Source organism: Coenobita brevimanus, unplaced genomic scaffold (assembly GCF_032717465.1).
Source record: "Coenobita brevimanus isolate Jiangsu-jjx unplaced genomic scaffold, ASM3271746v2 jjx.HiC_scaffold_1228, whole genome shotgun sequence".
NCBI lineage: Eukaryota > Metazoa > Arthropoda > Malacostraca > Decapoda > Coenobitidae > Coenobita > Coenobita brevimanus.
This window is the reverse complement of record NW_027642043.1, coordinates 24023-50745: the sequence shown is the minus strand read 5'-3', so window position 1 is coordinate 50745 and position 26723 is coordinate 24023. Positions and strand designations below refer to the sequence as shown.

At 40.2% G+C, this 26723-nt stretch overlaps 1 pseudogene; it reads left to right on the top strand.

Moving 5' to 3' along the window:
* Positions 1-161: 161 nt before the first annotated feature.
* LOC145389532 (small ribosomal subunit protein uS10m-like) lies at positions 162-20119 on the top strand (annotated as a pseudogene).
* The last annotated feature ends 6604 nt before the right edge of the window (positions 20120-26723 follow it).

Genomic DNA, 26723 nt, shown 5'->3' with positions numbered 1-26723 from the left:
CGATCTAACTCAAGGGGTGTTTGGGGTGCCATGCCCATCAGAGCAATGGCGCATAAATCATTGCCATCAGAGCAATGGAGTGAACCAGAGCCATCAGAGCAATGGAGTGTGAACCATAGCCATCAGAGCAATGGTGTGTGAAGACTGGGTGGATGTGAAATATGTATCAGCGTCCCACGTATGACATTCAGATAAGTGCTGGTGCCCTGATTAACGAGCAACACATCGGCCCAGACTATACTCAATTCAACAAGTCCGACACCATCAGGAATGACATCAGTGCCTTAGGTGTTGATGACCCCACAGATATGGTGCCAGGCAGGGTGAAAATGGCATATAGTCCGATTGTTTGTTGTACCCAGGGGTTATGGCCTCAAAAGCGTCCTCTCAGGTACATCCAACACCCACACGGCACATAATAAACATTTGTGATAAAAATTACTAAAATCAAAATTGAAAATACATTATTCAATGGAAAAAAGTATAAAAAAAACAACCACGTGATTGTCACACGCAAGGGCCGAGTGCATGTGATTGCCGGAACGTCCTCCCTTTGTGACATCTCGCCGTTCACCTTACGTGCCAGTTGTGGGTTCGCGCAGTACAACCTAGGGCCAGGGCATCACATTTAAGACCCCTTCTTAGCGACCCCCTCGTAAGAAGACCATCCCCACACAACTAGCAAGCATGGCGAGACGACATCAATTTGACAGAAACTGGGAGGCTATGTATGTGTGGGCTATTCTAAGTACCCAACCATCCAGGCCTCACACGAAGAGAGACAGTGAGAGAGAGGTAAAGGGGAGGGAGGGGGGGACATGACTCAGCCAGGGAAAACACCTGATATTCAGTCAGCTAAACGGTACGGTAAACCATACCATGTCTGGGCTTGGCAAATTTTTACGGCCGGACACCCACTCCTGACACCAACCCTCCCCAATTCATCCGGGCTTGGGACCGGCATTGAGTTGAGCCGGCATCCTCCTGGGATCAAACGCAACTCAATGGCTGGGTTAAAAGGTTACATACTCCTTCTAATTTAACTTGGCCTAAAACTGCCATCTACCCATGATTCCCTGCAAGGTTAACAAGCACCTGTCATCTGGTGTACGGATTATTTTTTTAATATTTTTCCTCTGTTCTGTTATTTTATAATCATCATCATTGGGACCTCCTTGCCCACCCAGGGCAGGGTGAGGAGTAGAAATGTCCAGACAGCCCAAATTTGTCCAATCCAATGGGCCACGCTTCCATTCACTCATCATTCAAGCCCACGGAATCCTGGCTGTATCGGATAATTATGCAAAAACATTCAACATGTTCTGTGGCTTCACATAGCCTAAACATATCCAATAGTCAATCTGGACACTGTCACATTAAAAAAAGGGTTGCCAATTCCCTGATCATGCACTTCTCACAATATTCACCTTCTGCTTGGCCTACCTCGCCTCCTCCCTCCTTCAAATTCATCCAGCCAGCTCGATCTCTTGTCAGGTCCCTAGCCTCACCAACTTCCATACCTCTCTTCCTCACACACTTATCCACCATATCCCTCCACCTTCTCCTTGGCCTACCTCTCCTCCTCCGTCCTTTAAATTCACTCAGGTTAACCTTTTTCACCACTCTATTGTTATCCATTCTCTCCACATGACCATACCATCTCAGTACACTCTCTTCGATTCTGGTGTCCACAAACTTCCTCACTCTGCGACTTTCATCTATCTATCTATCTATTGCCAGACGCCTCAATCCCGTTTGGGGTGGCCACAAACAAATCGCCTCCAAGTCGCCCTGTCCCCCGCCATTTCACTCCCCTGCTCCCAGCTCACACCCCCCTCTCTCATATACCTCTCCACCCCATCCCTCCATCTCATCCTCGGCCTCCCCCTCCCTCTTTCCCCCTCCACCTCACTCACATACACTCTCTTCGTCAGTCTTTCATGAATCACATTATTTCGTATCCTATCCACTCTCTGTACTCCATATACATATACAAGACAACAGCAATAATAATGCAAATATATCAATGGAAATTACAACAGGAAAAAATCTACATGAGTAATCAGAAAAATCGCACATCACAAAACAACAACAATAATAATAATAAATAATAATAATAACAATAATGACAAGCTGCTGCTCCACTTATGAAATTATAATTATCATCATCAATGTCATTATCTATCTATCAAGTCATTGTTCATTTATCTATCTATATTAGTTTTTATATCACTATAAATTATCTACCACCACCGATCTATCATCACCACTACCTATCACAACTGTCTAGCCATCATTATCACCATCTATCTATCATCACAACTGTCTATTCATCATTATCTATCACCATCTATTTATCATCATCACAACTGTCTAGCCATCATTATCTATCACCATATATCTATCTATCATCATCACAACTGTCCATCCATCATTATCTATCACAATTGTATCTATCATCACCATCATCACAACTGTCTAGCCATCATTATCTATCACAATTGTATCTATCATCACCATCATCACAACTGTCCCTCATTGTCTATCACCATCTATCTATCTATCACCATCATCACAACTGTCTATCCATCATTATCCATCACAATTGTATCTATCACCTATCTATCTATCAGAGGAACTCAATTTAGTGGTGAAGCAACTCTCAACATATCGATCAAACTATCTGTCAGTCTATCTATCTATAATATTTATCTATCAGCCCATCAGTCTGCCTAAAAGGTGAAGAAACTTTACACACAACCTATCCACCAATCTATCACTATGTATCTATAACATTACCTATCCTAGCCACCAATTTATCAGTCTATCTATTACATTTATCTATCCTAGCCACCAATCTATCAGTCTGTCTATCTATAACACTTATCTATCCTAGCCACCAATCTATCAGTCTGTCTATCTATAACACTTATCTATCCTAGCCACCAATCTATCAGTCTGTCTATCTATAACACTTATCTATCCTATCCACCAATCTATCACTGTCTATCTATAACACTTATCTATCCTATCCACCAATCTATCAGTCTATCTATTACACTTATCTATCTGCCTATCAGTCTATCTAAAAGATGCAGCAACTTAACATATCTATTTCACAGGAGCTCATATGGTGGAGAAACTAACATCTATCTATCTATCAATATATCTATCATAAGTGGTGGTGCAACTGTCAACACACTTTAACTTGGTCAAAGAAAATGCTAGTCACAAAGAAGTGCCATGGAGGGATGTACTGCATAGTAATAACACTAGAATATGCTGCTAGTCACAAAGAAGTGCCATGGAGGGATGTATTGCATAGTAATAACACTAGAATATGATGCTAGTCACAAAGAAGTGCTATGGAGGAATGTATAGCATAGTATTAGCACTAGAATATGATGCTAGTCACAAAGAAGTGTTATGTGGGGTTGTACAGCATAGTATTAACACTGGAATATGATGCTAGTCACAAAGAAGTGCTAAGTGGGAATGTATTACCACAAAATTAAAATATATTGGCCAAGTTAAAGTGAAAGAAATATTGAATAACTCACGATTTTGATGCATTGTAGTTGTAGTGGTGGTAGTAGCCGTAGTAGTAGTAGTAGCAGCAGTAGTAGTAGTAGTAGTAGTAGTAGTAGCAGCAGTAGTAGTAGTAGTAACAGCAGCAGCAGTAGTAGTATAGTAGTAGTAGTGCTGACAATTTCCTTATCATCGTCACTACACAGGATGGCCTTGCAGGAGGGCTCCTTGCCTGTAGTTCATGGGTCTGCTCCTTTAGACAACTGGGGTAACCAACAACTGAAAAAATAATCTGATTTTAGCAAACGATATCAAGTTAAGGAACTCTCTCATGGTAGGTTTTATCTAACCATCTATCTACCTATCTATCCATCTGATCTACCTTATCTATCTATTCATGTATCTACCTAGTAAACAATCACTCTACCTATCTTCTAACAATCAATTCATCTATTGAACATAATAAACAAACAATAACTTTGTATGCAGGGGAGGTATCATTCATTCATATCGTTTCAGTAACATATTATTAATATATTATAATCTTCTGAGTAACATTATTAACACATTCCCATCATTGAGTAACACATTAACACATTCCAATCTTTTCAGTAACACATGAACCCATTCCAATCTTTTGAGCATCACCAATAACACATTACCATCTTTTTCGTATCACTAACAACGCATTACAATCCAGTTAAGCATGTGGGAGGCCCGGGGCCCGCTTGGAAGGGAGGCCCCCTTTCCAACTCCCCCAATGGCATACACCACAGACTGGTAACCTAAATCCTAATATATAAATAGGACACTTTTAGTTAGGAAATACTGAACGGGGACTATTCATCCAATGCTGTAATATGTAATGCATAAACACGAAATGAAATGAACACAAGTTGCTCTGGTGGGAGGCCCCCTCTTGGTGGGTGGCCCAGGGCCCGGGCCTCTTGGCTTGCAGGAAACCATTTGGCTTGTCACTCAATGTACAGCCACCTGTAACGAAAAGAAAAGCATTAAGTAGTGACAGGAAAGATGGGAGAAATAGGAAGAGAGGAGGGCAGGCACAGAAAAAGAATGATAAAGGCTAAGGAAGAAGTAGGCAGCACTACATCAAGTGAGTGGATGATGGTCGCCACCACCTACCACTAACTCATCAACCTAAAATCCAAAAATGCCTTAGTATACTTATATCCTAGGTCTCTCCATTACCTTTTCTAACATTAATAAGTATAATTAATGTAAGTAAATTATTCATGTGGTCAAAATGTGATCAGAATAGAAAAATTACCAAGGCAACCATCTTCTGTGTACCTCTCACAATAAATCATCACATAATACACCAAGATTATCTTCACATATATCCTACTAATCTCCATTCACTTCTCAAACATTAGTAAGCATAACAGTGTGCGCAAAATACCTCTAAGTTCCTTGTCTTGTACAGCCTCTCTCCTGTCTTCCTAGCATCCTCCTACTGTCTTTTTGTGTGTTCTTCTCTTCCATTCTTTTTCCTTGTCTGGTACAGTCCTACATGTTTTCCTTATATCCTACGTCCTGTCCTGTTTTCCTGCCATCCTCCTTTCCTCCTGTTTTCTTGACCTTCTAGCCTCCTTCACCCTCCTCCTCCCCTAAAACCCCAGTTATTATCCTGCTGTCTTCCCTTTTTCTCCTTCCAGTCCTTGTACACTTTCCATTCACTACATCCTTACCTCCGTGCCTTGATACACTCCTCCTGCCAGTCTTCTTTGCTCCTGTTTTCTACCCTTCCTCCAACCCACTTGACTCATTGGCTTCTCGGTTCCTCTGCCCTTATCCTTTGGTTGTTTGGTTACCACCCAGCGTTGTAAATGGTTTCTTGGCTTACAGGAAACCATTTGGCTCGTCACTCAATGTAAAGCCACCTGTAACGGAGAGAAAAGCATTAAGTAGTGACAGGAAAGATGGGAGAAATAGGAAGAGAGTAGGGCAAGCACAGAAAAAGAATGATGAAGGCTAAGGAAGAAGTAGGCAGCATTACATCAAGTGAGTGGATGATGGTCGCCACCACCTACCACTAAATAACTATACAGTTATTACACTAACTTGGCTGAGATATTTGTCCTTTGCAGCATATTTCACACAGCTTAATGATAGAAAAAGACAATTCTACGGCTCTACATCCATTCCATAGCACTTCTTCGTGACTGGCACCGTATTCTTGGGTTAATCTCTCGTTAAAACCCAGTATTCAAGGCGGAGATGTGACAATTTTAGGACAAGTTATGGTAAAAAGGGTATAATCACTTAAATACCCTAACCATACTCACCTCTTTCTTACCTCCATTAACTGATTTCACAATAGCTGAATAAACAGGCTGTGCCAGTAAGTAGGTAAAAGGTGGAATTAGAGATGGGGACTTAACAACTTTCTTAGACTTCACCTCACAATAGCACCAATCGTATCCTCAATCCATCCTAATTTCCACTTACTTATAATTACCAGTAAACAGGAACGTGTTCATAAAATAGCTGCAACTAGAAAAAACTTAAAATCTATCTATTCCTGTCAATAATTTATCACAAAACACCAATTTCTTTACCATACTCTCATCCTCCTTACCCCTATTACATAACTTATTTAACATGAATAACAGAAAAAGGTGAATAAAGAGGCTGTAACAAGGTAGAAAAATGGATCAGGATATCAAGATAACTTTCATCACCTCACAGTAACACAATTTCATCTTAAAACATAAAAATTCCCTTAACATTTATATCCTAGTTATCTCCATTTGCTTATCTAACACTAGCAGGCATATTATTGTACATAAATTACCCGCAAGAAGTCAATATATACAGACTTATAGGTGGATAATTATCTACACTTTCTTACATTTATTCTCGTAAAAACACGAAGATTTCCTTAACTGAAATCTAAGAGTGTTTCCCAAACTTTAACATCTGCCGGAACGCTTCTCAATCGCTGTTGCTTCTTGGCGCGCGCGCGAAAACACACACAATCGCTGTTGCTTCTTGGCGCGCGCGGGAAAACACACAATTTGTCGCTTCTTGGCGCGCGCGGGAAAACACACACACACACACACACACACACTTAATGATGTGAATCAACTGAAAATCATTGCATAGCTTCGTCATTCTTACAGTCTTCAGTGTGATGTATGGGCTTGCTTTTGGTGACAAAGACTATCTATCTGAGAGGATCCTTGTTAGTTGCAGGCTTGTGTATTTGTGTTTAGTGGCAATATAGCGTGAGAAACCAGCTTCACACCTATACGGTGTTGCAAATGGCATCAGATGTTTCATTGCTCGTTTTGTAATATCAGGATACTCGTGCAAGAGCTTTGCCCAAAAGGTATGCAGCGAGTCTTTATCAAATGTTGTTCTGAGCGTTTGATCTATTAACATTTCAATCAGCTGCTAATTTTCCTTCACAGACAGGGTTTGTCCTATTACAGAACCAGAATCCATAAATGGACAGAGGGTCTGCCTGCCTGAGAAATTATTCCCTCAAAGTATTACTTAATTGCTTTAAATGGTGAACAATGCATTCTCCTGAACTTCCATCCAACTGCAAGGAATGTTTAGTCAGGAACAGATGAAGAGTTGGAAAACATTCACTTTGTTTTGCCTTTGCACAATCAACCTAAAAGTTTACTTTGAGAAGATTCAATTTTGTCCTGAACCTTCAGTATGTCACATCTGAGCCTTGCAATGACAAGTGCAGTTCATTTAGTTTTAAAAACATCTGTACAGTAAGATAGCCGTTTCACTGACCAGACTTCGTCACTATTTAACAGAGAAAAGCTGTTTCCTGTAAGAAAGATCACTCATCTTTCGTATCACACACACGTGAAAGAATTTTGCCGCGGGATAACCAGCGCACCTCCGTGTGCAGTAACTAAGCACTATGACTGGGCCCCATCTCCTAGCAGAGCCGTACGCAGCTGCGAATTTCGTGGTCTAGCTCTGATGAAATTTACCACCTTGAATACCTCATCCAGCATAACTTTAGTTCGCATGGCATCCTCATTACTGCAAGTGCACGTCTATTAAGGCAAGTGTCTGCCTGATGGAGCAACGTTTCTAATAAGAGCCAAAACACCTTTTACTGGGCCTGTCATTGCTTTTGCACCATCAGTGCAAACGGCTGTTATCTAATTATACTAAGTAGATAAACGTAAGTCAATTACCTGTATCCTGTATATGGGAAGGAAGGGAACTGGTGCGGTGCAGCATCCTTGCCGGGACGAAATACAGGTTTCTCCCTTCAGATGGGGACGTAACCTGAAAAGCAGTCAACAATTTTACACCATAAAACAATAAAACTTCCTGACCATTCTAACCTCTAAACAATATTAACTTGTCTAAATTTAACAAGTGCAATAATGTAGCTAACTTGGTTGAAAATGGTTGAAATCAAAGCCAAGTACGTGGGACGCCGGCCTCTTTGGCATCTGTTCACGTGAGACGCCGGCCTCTTAGGCGTCTGTTCACTCCATCACCATTTACCATCTCAAAACACCAATAACCCTTATGATACCTCATTCAAAGTTATCTCTATTACCTTTACTAAAACTAGTAACAAGAATAAAGGGGGCAAAACATGTGTAAGTAGTCAAAAACTTGAATTAGGACGGCTACTTACGAAGCCAATTCTTCGGCGTCCCCAGCCCCCAATCTCATCAATTATCTGAAAAGCGTCACCATTAAACTATTTCCCTACCATACTCACCTCCAAGTGATCACCAATAGCCTACCTAAAATCAGTAAATAAAGTAATGCTTGCAAATTAACTGTGACTAATAAAAGAAGGTGAATTAAAGTCGGATGCTTACCACGCTGTCCTGCGCTCTCAAAATGGCGTCGGGATCTGCTTGGCATTCATAAAATGTCCATTAGCAACTTACTATTAACCGAAAAAGACTTGTTTGGTCTAATTTTTTCCAGTTTAATATTTCCCAACCTTGGTTGCAGTGAAAGAAAAAATATAAAAAGATAAAACATTCTTATCCACGCGCACCTGCTGAATTTTGGCGCCAACCCGCCGATTTCAAAAGCTCAAAGTTTGCTTTACTCATTTCACTTTAAACAGCCCAAAACTGCCATCTGTATATCTAGACCGATGAGTCTCAGTTTTCTGGTGAAGACCCTCTGTCCACTTGCTGAATTTCACCAATTTTGTGTGGAGACCACAGCTGAGACGGGTACTCCAGTTTAGGGAGGACCAGGGTCTTCCAAATTGGTAATAGATGATCATTCTTACATTTTTTTTCTTTTCTTTAATCTAACGTAATTCTCAGGATGATAATTCTTGCATTTTTCTTATCTAATGTAACAATCTACGCTAATCTACCATTAACAACCCACACTAATCTAACGTAACTGAACCTACACTAATCTGACATAACCCTTTCGCTGCGCTTTATGACTATAGTCCTATGAATTATTCCCTTTCACTTCAGAAAAAGACTGTAGTCGACGGAGATCAGGAAACGATTTGAACTGACCGCGGTTTACTGCCACGGGGTCCCGTTCGTGCCCGGGCCCTCAGACGGGTGGTGGTTAGTACTACTGGCGAGGATGAGGTGGCGATCATGTGCTCGTGGCGACGCTCTTGTATTTTGTGTGTTGTGTAGCCGACTCAAGCTGCATGCAAGAAGATAATGAGTAATCGAGGAAGAAGAGACACAACGCCAAGGAGGAGGGAGGAAGGAAATGAAGAAAATATGGAACCCACACAAAGCAGGAGGGACAACACGTGGATCAGATGACTCCGAGAAAGAGGTGGGTGATACGCATGGTACCTGCAGCAGTGAGAGGTGGCCAGTATGGCTTAAAATGTGATAATTGCAGGACATGGATCCATAATGGAAGTCAAGGTGTCTGTTGAAGAATATAGGATGCTGGACCGGCTTGGTGACAAAGCCAGTCACTTCTCTATGTTTTTTTTCCTTCAGTTCCTTTTCTCTCTTTTTCCACATATCTTACAGTTGTTCTTTCTTTTTTTCAATATTCTCTGCCTGGAATAAAAACTGTCCAATCACCAGTTCTTCGTCTTCTATTCTGGGTCTCTGTAGCTCTACAATCCTGTTTCTTATTCCTGTAAACATGGGCAAAATAGTATAAAATGGGGCAGGTTTTCTTCTTGTACCTGGCACAGCTTACATATTGTGTGTTCTCCTTGATGCCTCTTTGTGTTCTGGAGGGGTAAGCAGTTACTTCTAGCTCTATACCATATTACTGAAGAGGGTCTGTTATCATAACATGGTTCTTCTTTTATTTCTTCCTTCCACTTTCTATATATCACTAATGACTCTTTAATTTCCATCTGTTCTTTCCACTTTATTGTATCTTTCTCTCTAATTCTTTGCTTTATTTCCACTATAATCTTTTTCAGGTTTCTAATTTCTATTCCACTTTCTTCCATATATTTCAGTGATATTTTTCTCCACTGGTTTTTCTGGTCCTCTTTTATTGCAGTCCATATTTTTTCCAATAGTTCATTTCCTCTTTCTTCTATATTCTTTATATATTTTATCCTACCTTCCACAATTCTTGATTTCATATTTGAAATACCTATTTCTCCTCTCATTGAGCACACTGTTGCACATCTTGGAGCTCCCAGAATCTGTCTACACACGCTATTTTCGATTTTCTGCATATTTTCTCTCTCTCCCTCTGTTATATTTATTACATTACTAGCATACAGTATTGCTGGGAGTGCTATGCTTTTCCAAAACGTTTTTCCAATTAATAATTTATTGCTGCTCTTACTGATAATCGGGTATACTATATTTGCCATTTTCTGCATTTTTTTCAATCATTTTCTGCTTGTGAGTTTTAAACATGCTCCTTTTATCGTCTATTATCACACCTAGGTAACATATATTTTCTTTTACTTGTATGCCAGCAATTTCAGCTGGTTTTTCCTTCATATTATACACTATTACATCACTTTTTTCTTTGTTTATTTCCAAACCACATTTTTCTCCTACTTCCGTTAGAATTCTTATGCTTCTTTCCGTTTCTTCCACTGATGGACTCAACAACAACCCGTCATCTGCATAGAATAGTGTACATATTCTGAACAGCTCATTTTCAAATCCACATCCTCTGCTTTCTAGTTCTTTCATAATTATGTAAGTAAGTATTTTGAAAAGAGTTGTTGACCCCGTACATCCTTGCCTGATACCACTGGTTACTGTTATTTCTTTGTTCACATCCTTTCCTACTTCTATTATGATCTTATCATCTTTATAAATCTCTTTTATTGCATCTATTACTGTTGGATGTACTTTGTATTCCATCAGTGCTTTAATTAACGCTTCTCTTTTTACTGAATCATATGCTTTTCTAAAATCCACAGCTGTTACTATCAGTGCTTTCTTCCTTTTTAAGCTTTCCTGTACACAATATTGCAGTATAAACAAATTGTCTTCCACTCTCCCTCCTTTCGTGAAGCCTGCTTGTGTTTCTCTTATTTCATTATTCGTCTCTAGGTGATTTTTGATATCTTGTTTTAACAGAGACATAAAATTTTTATATGAAATGTTTGACAGAGCTATTGGTCTAAGATCTTTAACTGTGGGGTTTCTCTTTTTCTCTGTTATTTTTATTTTGGATGCTTTCCACTCCTCTGGTTTCTCCTCCTTCTCTAGTGCTTTTTCATAACATTGTGTAATTTTCTCTAAGCATCTTTCACTTTTTACTAAGGCCTTGTAAAATTCTGGTTTTAGGTTGTCGGGTCCCGCTGCCTTCTTGTTTTTCATCTTTGCTGCCACTTTTCTCACTCTGTCTCTTGTTATTTTTGGTTTTTCCATAGGAGTAATTTGTTTCTCTACACTCAATAAAGTGGAAGTTGTGGAGAGAAAGCTTGTGGGAATAATGGGTGCCTATAGTGAGAGAGGAATGTGTTAAAAAATGATGAATGGGGGTAAAAGGAGGAACTGAATGGGTGAATGCAGTAGGATAAGTGAAATAGTGGGAGCTATGTGTGGATATTCGGGTTCGGGTTTCCTATTAAACTGGAGTGTTGGTGGGGGAAAGTACAGACACCTGTAAGTTAAAGGAGGTGGGTATTGGGGTAGAGTGGACATGTGAAAAGTGATAACAGGGATGAAAAAGAGGAAATAAGTGGGTGTTAGGTGTAAAATGTGAAAAAAAGTGAGATGGCAGGTGGATGCTGTTTAAGGTAATTTGGTTTGGATTTGCAAGAACTAAAATTGTATTTGGAGGAAGTGGAAGCATCTATGAATTAATGTGGGTGGATAGGAGGGTAGTGGGGTAAAAGGTTTAGTCAATAAGGTGGAAGTTTAGGGGAGAGAGCTTGTGGAAGTAGTGGAAATTGAGCTGGGAAGTAGGGTGGTGAGTTGGAAATGCATTTTTTGGCTGGCTGTGAGCTGGAGAAATGGGTGCATGTAGAGGTAGGGAAATGTGCTAAAAGGTGATGAATGGGAATAAAAGGGAGAAATGAATGGGTGGATAAGGTAATTGGAAAAGTGAGGTGGCTGGCTTGGTGTTAGGTGTGGTGATTTTGGGTTCGGTTTTTCAAGATCTGGATTTATGGTGGGTGGAAGGTGCTGTAGGATTAATGAATAGGAATGTAGTGCAGAAAAAAGTGTACCAGGAAAGGAAAAGAATGGTAGATGAAGAGAAGGTTATGTTGGGGTTACGATTGTGTGTGTGTTGTGGGAATGGTGAGCTTGAAAAAGCATTTTTTATTTTTTAGACCTGTGGCAGGGTGTTGGCTGCTTGTAGTGGTGGGAGAATAGGTAGAATGGGTAGTAATAAAGGTAAAAAAGATTAGAAAAGGTGGAAGAGTGCAGTAGGATGAGTATTTGGCTGAAATGGGGTAGAATGGGTACTGTCGATTCATGGGTTCGGGTTATTGGCAGGAAACTAAAGTTGTTGTGGTGGGGGACAGAAGCATTTGTAAATATTGTTGAATGAATGGAGGGGTGGGACAGGTGGTGGTGCACCCAAAAAGGTGATAGTTGAGGGGAAGGATGTGTAACTGTTATGGAGAATTGGATTTTGTGTTCAGAAATGCCAACTACTGTAAGATAAGAATCATGAATATAAAAACAAATACTGAACTACTATCTAATAACTATAGAAACCACATAATACAGTAGAAGTCCTATTTTTCGGCATCTATGGGACCAGGCTAGTGCCGAAAAATCAAAATTGCCGAATTATCAAAAACCCTACCCACTCAATACCTTATATGTTTCGGTGAACACTATCATCACTACTCATATCATTACAAATGTGCTTGGAGAGAGTACTGTATACTGTTTGATACTGTACAATACTGTAATGAATACAGTACTATACATGAATATGAAAAATAAAGAAATTAGTGAACATACTGTATATAAATGTAATGGTACAGTAGGCCTACAAGTTCACATGCACTTACCTAAACTTATAGTAGGTTCCTTAATTACATATGTACAATAGAAGGGGTTGATTGGACTCTGCTACTGCTGGAAGAAGTCCCCAGCAGTAGAGGGTCCTCATGGAGAATTTCAAGACTGACGAAAAAAATCGGAAAATCTGCTGAATGATCAGAGATTTTCGTAAATGGGACTATTTCTCAAAACTGCCGAAATGTCAGATTTGCGGGGAATTGGATGCCGAAGAATTGGACTTTTACTGTAATATTGTTTGTGTTTTGATATGAATAATATCCAAACAAAAATAATCTTCACCTTGACCAGCTTTGCAGTCACAGTGTGCTGTTACTACCACACCATCATGTGACGTCATGAATGTAGTGCTGCCTACTTCTTCCTTAGCCATTATCATTCATTTTCTGTGCCTGCCCTCCTCTTTTCCTATATTTCCCATCTTTCCTGTCACTTCTTGTTGCTCTTCTTTCCTTTACAGGTGGCTTTACATTGAGTGACAAGCCAAATGGTTTCCTGTAAGCCAAGAAACCATTTACAACACTGGGTGGCAACCATATAACCAACCCATACGTTCTCCCTACGTGTCAACAAGTGGGTTGGTGGAGGGTTAGTGCCCCTCCCCGTAAAACCAATAACTCAAAGTCAAATGGCCACCCCTTACAGGATTATGGTGTCTGGCAATAGATAGATAGATAGACCATTCAGACCTAGCTGTCTCTGATTGTGTACGACACTACGGCAAAACGATGATCTGTATTTAACGATCTTTGTTCGGTAAAAGCCATGACACCTGGGAAATTGCCGAACAGCATGGTGTTTTGCTTTAATGAACTATCGGCTTTAACATCAGGGGTCTGGTACCAGTTAGTTCATTAAATCGAGGGTGTGCAGCACTGTATACAGTATATATATACTGTATACCATCTTCATCATCCTGTATACAGTAGAACCCCGGAATTCGTACACAATTCTTTCCTGGAGGCTGTACGAGTTGCGAATTGTTTGAAAACCGAATCATTTTTTTCCATAAGAAACAATGTATTTTGCATTAATCTGTACATAAAACCTTTAAAATAAAGACATATACCCTGTAGATTATATACATAAAAATTTCACTGCATCTTACCAGTCCTGAGGAGAGCTGATGGCTTAAGTGGATGCATATGGAGAGGAGGAGGAGGGGTTTTAGTTTTTGGAAGGGGAGTCACCTTCCATGAAAACTGTAGGAAACTGCCCTTCTGGTGTTTTTTCTCTTTTCTGTCTCTTTGGACGAGGAGATGCTTGGGGCTGGGGAGATGCTTGGGGTTGGGGCATTTCTGTTCTCACTGCTTTCCTTTTAGCTCCAGCTGACTCACTGATCTTCTTAGGGCCCATGATTATGTACATTTTTCCAACGAAAATATGTAATTTGTCACAGTGTTTAATGGAGCTTGTATGACTGATGCATAGCTGTCGGAAGACAAAGCGAGGAAGGACACTAACCAGCTTGTGGTAAGCACAGGCTGGTCTACAGTATGTCTGCCATAACTTAGCTTCTTTCCACTTCATTGCAAAGTAAGACAGTATACGTAACTAAGGTTGTACAGCCCTTCCATAGCACTTCTTTGTAACTAGCACCATAATCTAGTGTTAATCTCTTGTTACAGCTTATTTTTCTATAACAGCAATAGTATGGTTCTACACCATTTCCATAGCACTTTATTATGACTTGCTCCATATTCAATTGTTAATCTCATGATACTGATCAAAATGCAAGATGGAGATGGCAGTTTTAGGCCAAGATAAGATAGGCAGAATACATATAGGCCTGGTTAGAGTGAATAAGCAAAGTTGCACTGAGTAAGAATAACAAAAGTTCATAATTCTGCCACCTTTGTACTTATTATTTCCTTGTTTCTGGATCCTACATAACCCTGTCTTTAAGTGGAAAAAAGGGCCAAGAAGATGGTAATGATGATTGTGATTTTAATGGTGATGATGATGCTGATGTTTCTCCCTAAAGAGAATAATATATGAGAATAATAATTTCTTTCTGATCACCTTTAGCATCTTCCAATATCTTTAGCATCTTCCAGTACTGTATGATAGACAGCATATGAATATTGCCATTTGATTATGGTCTCGTCAGCTTAGGAGACTTCCTGGTACTCATACTCATTTATTTAATTTGCACAGTACATTACACTCAAATATACAGTGGTATTGTAATAACCGAACTGAAACTTAACAAATTAATCACTGGTCTGACCAAGATTCGATCTCAGACCCTCGTGCTTGATACACGCACACGTTACCACTGAGCCAATGAGAGGGTCTCCTCTTTGCATCTAGGCAGTGCAGGCTTTTATACACCCTGTTACAGTATGTCATTCATGTCTTTATTATTGATGTATACTGCTTACATAACATAAAGAATATTGATGTCTTTTTTTCAGAGTCTTGTGGGCTTAAGAGACTTTTTGGCATCTCTTTCAGCCTAATGTTCTCTTTTATGTTTTATAATTTTAATATGGATATTGTTTGCATACAAGACAGTGTGAAGATGCTCTGTTTAGCTGTTAGTTATACCATAAAATTATTCCCTTGTACAAAGGAAAAGGGGAAAAAGAAGTGTGTGGTAATCATAGGGGCATTTGTCTTCTTAGTATAATAGGAAAAGTGTATGGTAGGATACTTATAGACAGAGTTAGAGAAAGAACAGGGAAATTATGAGAGAGGGGGGTGTGAGTTGGGAGCGGGGCAGTGAAATGGCGGGGGACAGGGCGACTTGGAGGCGATTTGTTTTTGGCCACCCTAAACGGGATTGAGGCATCTGGCAATAGATAGGTAGATAGATTTCTGTAAATCACAGAGTTAATCAAGTAAGTAATGACAATCCTGCATATAACCAGAGTTTGCAGATGTATGTCATTGTGTTGTAAGTGTACAGTATAGCACTGTACTATGTTTTTTGGCTTAATTTTTCCAGTTGGATACAATATTTTGTATATATGCTGTACAGTATATCAGGCATGTTTAATTATGAATGACTGTGTATGACAAGACTTATGTAACTACCCTGTACTGGTGTGTGACAAGAAAAAGATGTTGATCAGTAGTTACGGTACCAGCTTTTCCTCTTAACACCTTTGGTCAGGTGACATTTTTATTGTATTCTTGCTAAAACTAGACAAATTTATTAATGCAGCATATTTTAACCTTTGGCAAAGGGCTGAAGGTATACGTTGTTTGCCTTCCACTGTGAAAAAGTGTTGCCTTGGCTAAATAACATCATCTAGGGCTAGCAGAAACATAAAGTACATCACTGGAGTGAAAGTGTTAATAGGTAATGATATTATTGCAGGTTGTGGATGATGGTGAGCCTGACCGTCTGTATAGCGTAATTGATGTGGAGTGCCGAGGACATGACCCAGCGGTGCTACCATCATACCTCACCTTCCTCTCCACCGCTGCATCTCACCTCGGAAGTACAGTTCAGGACATGTTAGTTCAACCTACTTTTTGTCTTATTAACCATATGTGACACATCAGGCTTTAAATATGAGATGTAGTTGGGGTTTATTGCATACAGAATACCATTCAAGTGTGAGTGATATAATGACTCTTGCTTTAATTATCTAAATTAATTAGCCCATCCCAGGCCCCTGTGCTCCTGATGGGGGAGGAGAAGATTGCATAACAGAGACATAGGTGGGTGGAGGGTTGGTCTTACTACTTTTCCACCCCTCTCTTGGCATCTCCTCATTCCAAGTGTTCCATAGCATCTCCAATTTCATATCATTTATAATTCATTGCAGCTTCTCCATCCATCCATTATGTTAAGGATCATACCTTACCCTAGCCATGTGGGAAAAAAGGTCAGTCATCATCATCATCCGGACCTCCTTTCCCACCCTAGGGCAGAGTGCACAGTAACAACGTCCAGACAGGCCAAATTTGCCCGATCCAATGGGCCACGCTTCGATTCGCTCACCATTCAAGCCCCCGATATCCTGGCTCTATCTGATATGTCAAAAACATTATGTAAATGAACTACGTCATATGTGCTTAAGTTGCAAAAATATCAGTGCAGTTTTTTTTTAAGCAATCCTTTGGTGAACATAAAAAGTTGATAAATACCAACTTCCATGAATAACATCCAAAGAAACACTGGAGAATGAGGAAGCAAAACTCAGAGCCCCTAAACACACACATTCTCTCTCTCTCTCTCTCTCTTTATGTCCCCATTGTCTTGACACTGTGACCCTCTTTTACTTATGCTCATTCTATCTATTGCCAGACACCATAATCCCGTAAAGGGTGGCCATTTGACACTGAGTTAGTTGTTTTACAGGGAGGGGCACCAACCCTCCACCAACCCACTTGTTGACACGTAGGGAGCACGTATGGTTTGGTTATACGGTTACCACCCAGCGTTGTAAATGGTTTCTTGGCTTACAGGAAACCATTTGGCTTGTCACTCAATGTAAAGCCACCTGTAAAGGAAAGAAAAGGCATAAGAAGTGACAGGAAAGATAGGAGAAATAGGAAGAGAGGAGGGCAGGCACAGAAAAAGAATGATAAAAGCTAAGGAAGTAAGCAGCACTACATCAAGTGAGTGGATGATGGTCGCCACCACCTACCTTCCTGTTAATCATAAGTCCACTTCATTGTCTTCCACCCCAAGCCTCATTTATACGTAACCTTTCCATATGGCTTCGTCCTTTTATAGTTTGTTCTTGTTACCTTCAGATGGTTTTATTCAACATGGTAAACATATCTCTACCAACCCCCATCCTAAATCTTGCCCTAGCTGAATGTAAATGTCTTTAGGCAGAAGAAATACTGTAATACAAACAATATGTAATCGTAGAGACTTGGTGACTAATTTTTACACACCTTCATTGTCTTTGTAACATTTTCTGGGTAGTGGATAAAGGTTGTTAGCTAAAGATAGGCAGTAGATTAGTCTTATACCTACCTTATTCAGTAGCATTGTAATTGTGGCAGTATCACCATCATTTTAGAGCAGTTTTTTTTGCATTCACATAGGGTGGGAAAATGTTTAAGAAGGCTGTTGCATCTGTTTTGTGCCAAGGAGAAAGAAATCTTGAGGTAGAATTATAGGCATAAATATTGATACATTTCAATACTATAAATCAGTAGGATAAATAATGAGGTTAGTGAACAGTGAGTTTTAAAACCCAGTGGTGCAATCTGTGGTGCCCAGCAAAGTTTCAGAATGTTATGGTGGGGTCACCTAACCGTTTGACGAAAGAGTGAAGTGGTAATTTCATCTGCAGTTGTACATTCTCCCCTTACATGGTATAAGAGGAATGAGGTTGTTCAAAACACAGGTGTTGGGTGGTGAGCGTGTCGTATCTCTACACACCGGACAAAGGGGAAGGGGGCACAGTACTTCCAAACTCCTACTCTCACCTCTTTTGGTAGCTTCTTGTGAAACATGTGGAATTCATTGGTGGCATTTAGTCTCCTTTATCCCTAGGTTAAAAAAAAAGTTTCAGTAATTACAGACTTGAAAACTCAGCTTCTCCCCACCAAGGCTGTAAGCCATAAGACAAAAGTTGAATCCTCTGTGTTGTTGTTGTTGTTGTTGTGAACTTGTGACCCCAGGTTTATCTGAATGTGATCTGGGTGGACTGTAGATTGAAACTGGATTTCTCTTACAGTTCACCATCCTCTTTTAGGGGGATTGGGATGGAGTTGAGAATGTTTGAATAACCAGGCAGTTTTTGCTATGTCAGTTCCACCATGTGAAGGTATCCAGCTGCAGGATCAAGCCTCCCTGTTTAACTGAAATATAGTTTAAGAAATATCTGTATGCCTTTCCACAAGTAACTCTATAGCCCAATAGAGAAAAATATAAATCAGTATAAAAGCTTATATCTTTCACAGAGCTTGGCCCACAAAGCACATAAAACGGTGGACATTACTGAAGTCGGTGCACATCCACAAGAAACACCGAGTGCAGTATGAAGCCAGAACCCATTTCCTCACTTTATCACTCCCGCGCCTCACACAGTCTACTGCTACACCTACCTTGAGTATATCCAGCGTAATCTTCCAGAGGGTGTCGCTATGAAAGTTACCAGGGTGAGAACCATTTAAGCGTATTGTTGAAATTTGAATGTTTGATGAATGAAAGCCAGGGTGGTTGTGAACATTGTGCATCTGAGCTGAAGGTCAGGAATCATTATGCAATAAGTCCCCATTCCCCCACCCCTACCAGGTCCAAGTAAATTACATCTGGTGGTGCAATTAGTAGAGTGCCCTGGTCAGAGCATATTGTGGCATATGCTGTGGTTGAAGTCCAGGAGATGGCCAGGGGTTTTTCTGTCATGTTGAGGCACCAGGGGCTCTGGTCTGAATTAATGGTAGCCTAATCTCAGGTCCCTACACTTGGATGAAGGCAAAATGGGATTTGTCATTTTCTTCTAGTCGTGGGGGGATTATGATTGAAGAGTTGAGAGGAAGGATGGGACTGGAGTGCATTGGTGTTGTGATGAGGAGGGATGGATTGAGATGGTTTGGGCATGGGGAGTGGATGGAGAATGACAGTTGGGTGGGGAAGGTGAGAAGAGTGAACATCTGATGTAGGGTTGTAAGAGGCAGACCGAAAAAGACCGGGGATGAGGTAATTGAGTGTGACCCCAGGGATAAGGGACTGCATAGCGAGGCACTACCCAACCCAACATTGTAAATGGTTTCTTGGTTCACAAGAAACCATTTGGCCTGTCACGTAGTGTAGAGAGACCCGAAGGCAGTACTTCACTGAGTGAGTGGATGATGGGTGCTCCCATCTGTCGTGTAAGAAAATATTATTTGGTAATGAAATTGCTGGGCATTGGAGTGCATAGCTATGGAGCGTCAGGTGCCATGTCATGAACTTTAGAGTTATGAAGTGAAGCCAGTAAACAATACATACCAGAGTGCACTAAATTAGCAGAATCATTTCTAATGCATGAGTGAAGTGCTTACTCTAACTTGTGCATACAGCCATACTTTGTATGGTTTGTTACTAACATCAGTGTATTGGATTGCAGTCAAGTAATTTATTTTTAATGCTGACATTGCCTAATATTGAATAGTTTTTGCTTTGCTAATGAGTGTATCATCCACAGCATGAACTCCAGAAGCTTCCCCAACATGTCAAACCATCATCAGAAGTGTCGGTTTGATCATCAGACGCCTGCATCATCACTGCTTCATCAGTAGGTTAGTAATGTATATATAGTTGTTGTTGTTTTAGTCCTTCATCCTGTCATGTTTTCAACTTTGGCCATTGCCCTTTTGCCTAACTGGTAACCACTATGTTCAGACAGTTTTGTGGATTTAGTAGATTGTATTGTACAAGATTACATAATGTAATTTGTGCTGAAGTACAGGTACTCAGCAAAAGCAGTAAAGGCTTTTGAGCATTTATGAGCAGAGGTGTGTGTAGGTGGTTGTGAGATTTACTGGGCCCCATTCGACTTGGCTTACATCAGGCAGCATGAAAGTCAATGAAGGACACTACAGATTTGTTTCCCACTAGTCAAAACAAATTCCACATAGCCCAACCTCAGAACTGGTGGGAGAATTGGCATGTAATGAATACTGTAGACTTGTTTTCCGTAAGCCAGACCTAATTCAGTGCAGTCCAGCCTCGCAGTGGATGTGGGGCTTTGCATGTAAAGGAAAGACTGGATATGGTACCTTTTATTTGTCACTGAAAAAGAGAATCACAAAAGTTGAACACACATAAAGTACTCTATGCCAGTATAAAAACGTGCATCATATGAACTAAGCAAATGACCGTGAAAAATAATGCTGTTTTAAACAGTGATGTTTTTCATCTTTGCCATTTCCATCATGACTTCTTGATAAGTACAAATTTTCAGATTACCAGAACTTTTCTGCCTAGCCCCGGGCTCCTGCGCTCCTCATGGAGCAATGTAGGATTGGATGATGGATGGATGGATTCTGTGTTTGCATACCTCTCTGTGGCAAACATTATTTTAATATGTATGTATGAAATATAAACCAGTGTTATGCTGTAAAATAGTGCTCTCATTACCTGTAAAAAAATAGGATAAGAAAGAGTCATGTAGTCACAATGACCTTTATTATGCATTTTGTCTTTGGCACACACAGACTTACAGTCAGGAAAAAACATGTGGAAGCAGAAATAAGTACAATATAAGTTATAAAAATTTGACCTAGTTGAGTAGAAACTAAGTATGTTGTGTTTGGTTTTATACTCAGTTATTTCTAAGTGCTTCACCAGTATTTTTTTATATTACAGGAGTATCATTAATACTATATCAGGGTATTCCAAGTACGCTCCTTCCATACACTACCGTACACACACCAGCACAGTTGCTCACCATACATTGCAGGTATTGACAGTATCAGCACCAACACTACGCCTCTCAGGAGTAACGTATGAGCAAGGTGTACACTGAGTTACAAATGGCTTGGGGTATATTCATTAATTTTCTGTTGCTTAAGTAGTGTGTGAGATTGTTTACATATCCAGGAGCTGCCAAACACTTCACAGTTGGACTCGGTTAAATAATTCATCCTCATCATCATCTAAACCTCTTTTCCAACCCTAGGATGTGGTGAGGTAGGGCGGAACAATGTACGTTTTATTATTGTGGCTGCTGAACAGTTTCATTTAGCTTAAGAACCTTAGTCATATAGGGTTATTGTAGGCTATATCTGTGTCCCCAGGTTGAAACATCATTCCTGAGCTAAATAAAATCACTTGGAGATAGTAAGAGTAAAATAACAGCCATCTGCATTGGTGGTGTTAACTTTAGATAAGTATGCATTAGGTATAGGGTCTTGTCCTTTATTACCCTCCAGCTAAAGTGTGTGTAGAGGGTGTGCAGAAAGAATGGCTCTTGGGTCTGCATACTTTTGCCAGTCAGTAAAGTGGGTTCTCATCAGTTAACCCCTTCAACGTGATAGCATTTGGTATTCTAAGCACACCACCACCAGATAATTTTATTCAGTATAGGGCGGATCTTTAGCTGAGAAGAAGGTAATTTGTCTGATATTGAACCCCCCCAAGTTTTAAAAATATCTTCTATCTATCTATCTATCTATTGCCAGACGCCTCAATCCCATTTGGGGTGGCCACAAACAAATCGCCTCCAAGTTGCCCTGTCCCCCGCCATTTCACTCCCCTGCTCCCAACTCACACCCCCCTCTCTCATATACCTCTCCACCCCATCCCTCCATCTCATCCTCGGCCTCCCCCTCCCTCTTCCCCCTCCACCTCACTCACATACACTCTCTTCGTCAGTCATTCACCCTCCATCCTCTCCACATGGCCAAACCACCTCAGTGTTTTCCTCATAACGCTTCCTATCACATCTTCTGTATTAAATATAATGGTCTGGAGGTTAGTAAAAGTCAAATATCAGAGCAGTTGTTAGGCTGAAGGGATTAGTCACGGTGCAGTACTGGTAACTCTTTTGAATTTCTTTACAGTAATGATGTAGTCACTCGTGTACAACCTGCAGCATGTCCTGTTATTCATTTTGTTTGACCTAAAATTAATATGGTTGAGTACAGTTAACTCACAGTATGCTCTAAATCTTATAAACACTGGCATGCCATTCTTTAAATTCCACAAGCCTTATTTTTAGCAACACCTGTAGTCTTCTTGCACTGAGTACATTCACATCAGACAAAACACACAACAGAAAATTTAAATATTTTACCCTAATAACACAGTCTGGAACTAGGTAAAGTGACAGTTTGAATTTTCACTTTGGTTGAACAGTGCAAAATTTACCTATTTAAAAAAAAAAAAAAAAATGCAGTTGATTCTACAAAATTCTAAACCTGAAAGAGGCAAGAGATATTTGCCTCTGAGTCATGAAAATATTTGGTGATCTGACTAGCTAACTTGTAGAAAAGTTCAAAATATCTAGTAGGATCTAGAGGTGCATACGCACTGCCACAGATAAAGACAACTCAGTGATGATCAGTTAGTTAAAATTAGTCTTGCTACTTCCAAATTCATATTAAGAAAGGCCTCTCATATTGAAAAGGTTATTGCAAGCCCCACTTAACCCATCCAGTGTGAAAAGTCTCAGCCAAACTTAATTCAAACCTCTGAAAGTACGGTAGCAACAATAAAATATGAATATTATTGGAGTGAGGGAGTTAAAAGTTGTGATGTAGATATGGCTTGTATAGGTTTGTGTATTTATGTGTTTGTACCAGATACTATGTACCTCTGTAGCCCTACCACCTCACTTGATTTATTTATTATATTATTATTATCTATCTATCTATCTATTGCCAGACGCCTCAATCCCGTTTGGGGTGGCCACAAACAAATCGCCTCCAAGTCACCCTGTCCCCCGCCATTTCACTGCCCTGCTCACAACTCACACCCCCTCTCTCATATACCTCTCCACCCCATCCCTCCATCTCATCCTCGGCCTCCCCCTCCCTCTTCAGCTCACTAATTCCACATCTCCGGTCCAATTGCTTTTTCTTCCATTCCATATTGGTGACGTACTTCAACCTCAGTGTCATTCTTGATATTGGGATTTTTATTGATTTATTTTTTATTGACATATTTATTTGAACCCCACAACAGCATCCTGTTGTTTATAGAGCCACAAGAGAGTAATTTTGTTGTCACTAAGTTATGTGCGGATGAGCGAGATGTTCTAGTGTGGACTCGTTATGATTGCTCACTAGCTAATTATGGGCTCATTATGTTCAGTTTGGCCATGTGAAGAGGATGGAGGGTGAAAGACTGACGAAGAGAGTGTATGTGAGTGAGGTGGAGGGGGAAGAGGGAGGGGGAGGCCGAGGATGAGATGGAGGGATGGGGTGGAGAGGTATATGAGAGAGGGGGGTGTGAGTTGGGAGCAGGGCAGTGAAATGGTGGGGGACAGGGCGACTTGGAGGCGATTTGTTTGTGGCCACCCCAACGGGATTGAGGCGTCTGGCAATAGATAGATAGATAGATAGATAGATTATGTTCAGTTACTGACACCCGACAATAACCGAGTGGATAGGGCTTCAGAAACAATTTACGACAAAGGTACCAGGAAGTGAGGGATGTATTATGTAAAGGTAGGGGGATGTACAAGTAAGTGAGCCAGGTCTATTGTGTATGGTTGTGATGAGCATTTGTGTGTGTGCATGTGTAGTGATGTGAACTGCCAAGATGTATAAAAGTGTGTATGTAGAGAAGGGTAAGGCTGTTGATAGGTGTGATACAAGTGCCTCCATAACCCAAATGTTGTGGGTGTATTGGTGCAGTACAGGGGTAATGGTCAGGATATTGTACAAATCATTACACATAACCATTACACTAAGGGCCATATTTTGAATGGCTCTGGAGATTTCATAATACAGTACATTTTTCTCTGCAATTAAGGTATGCATATTACACCTTATCTTTCTCCTTAATATTTCTTTATTTCAAGTATGGCCTTAGTTTGCATCAGTAATTTACAAAAGCAGGTGCTGAAGAGGAGCCTGCATGTGGTGGCATTGTGACCCTGGGTGGAGCAGCTGAGTTGTCCACTCAGGAGCCAAACCTCCTCATGCTTCCTGCACCTTGCCCTGAGAACAACCCTGGTCCTATCCCGGTGAAACACTTTTTACCAATAAGGGGTACCAGTTCTCTGTACAGTGTATGTACTATACCGTACCTGTAGGACGGATCCATAGAACCAGTTGCTTACCTGTGGTCAGTGGGTCTGCTCAGCCAGACAGATTGGCATTAGGCATTCACAATAACAGCATCTTACAAGAGGAAAATAAGATGTAATAGGCAAAATATTTTGCTGAGAAAGAGGCATTATGAAATCTCCAAAATGACAGAAATACAGCACGGAATTGAGATTACTAGGAAGGTTACTGTTAACATTGGTTTGGTGATTGTAGGGACTTAAAACAGAGAGGAAATATAAACTACTACAAGTAACCACACACTGTACATTAAAATTCTGTCGTGATTAGAGCACTGTCACATGTTTGTAAAAGCACGGCAGACACTAAAAGCTTTCCTATAACCTACAGACATACTGGACAATTTTGTACATTTCCATCACAATCATTAAGTCAGACAATTTTCTTGATACTTGATGGTAAAATCTACTTGAAGTTTCTGCACAAATATCTGTCTTATATACAGGCTTATAATTATCTTCTTGCTCACAGCTCTAAAAGGGGAAGTTTGCCTCTTATATGCCTAGTACAAAGTGGTGTAACTGCACATTGGTAACAGACCATAAACTCTGATTTTGGCTGCTGTGTTTGATTAGAAAGATCTGGGACTAACATGCAGTAATAACTGAGGTATGTAACTCAGTGGTACCTACTTAAATCATTCATCTTGGTTGAAAGAGAGATTGTATACTCATCCATCCATCATCTAATCCTTTATTGCCCCAGTCAGAGTGTAGGGACCCAGGCCTAGACGACTCACTTCAGACATTTAAAGTGAGACAGACAGAGAGCGAAAGACAGAGACATGCATGCATGCACGCACACACACACTGAGTTTGATTGATCAGGTAGACATCAAAATGTTGAATCTGACTACTGACCTTGTGAATGGAGAGTTTATGGTATATAAGTTGCCTAATAACTGTAACAGCTTTGTTACAGTATCAGGTATACTGTACAGGTTACTTTGTACGCCAAACTTCCCCTCACCCACTGAACACTAATTATTGTAAATGAGATATTACCAAGGTTTTTCACAGCTGTGGTGTTGAAACATTACATTTTGTCTTGTGGTAACGATATTAACAGACAAGCTTCCATTAGTACGGGTTCTCCCTACCACTTACAGTCTTTAAATGTCTCGTCTCCTTCAGCATGGCAAACTTATCACTTGGAACCAAACACCTCTTCCTTCATTACTGTTAATCTGTGTAAGGTATCTGAGGAGTGTTAATTCCTGTGCTCAGGGAGACTAAAAATTAATAGTGGTATACTGTCAAGGGATGGCCACTGCATAGGCTACACACACTCACAGCCAAACAAGTCTGTGTTACAATGTTTAGAACAATATATGAAAGGAAAATATTGAACAGAATATGATTTACATTTGGAACATAAATTGCTCTAGTGTTTACCACTGGAATGTTGCTTTGCTTTTTTGTGTGAGTACTCATACACACTTCCATACACAATACAGTCTCTTGACATTATCTAGAAACTAAGAATGTCCCTTCTACAGTACTATAATTTTCTTTACTGGTACAATCTCTGCTGCACAGACACTGTATAACAGTGCAAGTCAGCACAGACTAATCCATCTACATCACTCAAAAATATAAATATTTCCTAGCAGTCTTGAGACTCTACACCAAAAAATAATGTTCTTACCATAAAGGTTGGCAAAAAATTAGCAATTTTACCTTTAAACACTGCAGCTCTGAGGTGCATTTGCCAACCGTATACAGTACTGTAATGTACTGCTTGAGAATCTGTACATAAGTTCATGAATTGTATACAGAAAAGATGTTAGGAAGTTAATAAAACGGCTATGTCCAGTGGGTGAGTAAATCAAAATGTTGCCAATTGTATGAATTTTTTGTATGTCAGTAGATTTTGATAAGATATTGACTATTGAATTAAATGTGAACCAAACCTGATCTAGTACAAGGAATATTGAAATATACAAACTGCAGTGCATTAGGGTTATAGGCACTGTAACCTGTCAAGAGGGAGGGAAGGTGATTCATTGCTTAAGTTTTCTCTGGCACAAGAGTATCCTGACATTACTGTATATCACTAAGGATACCATAC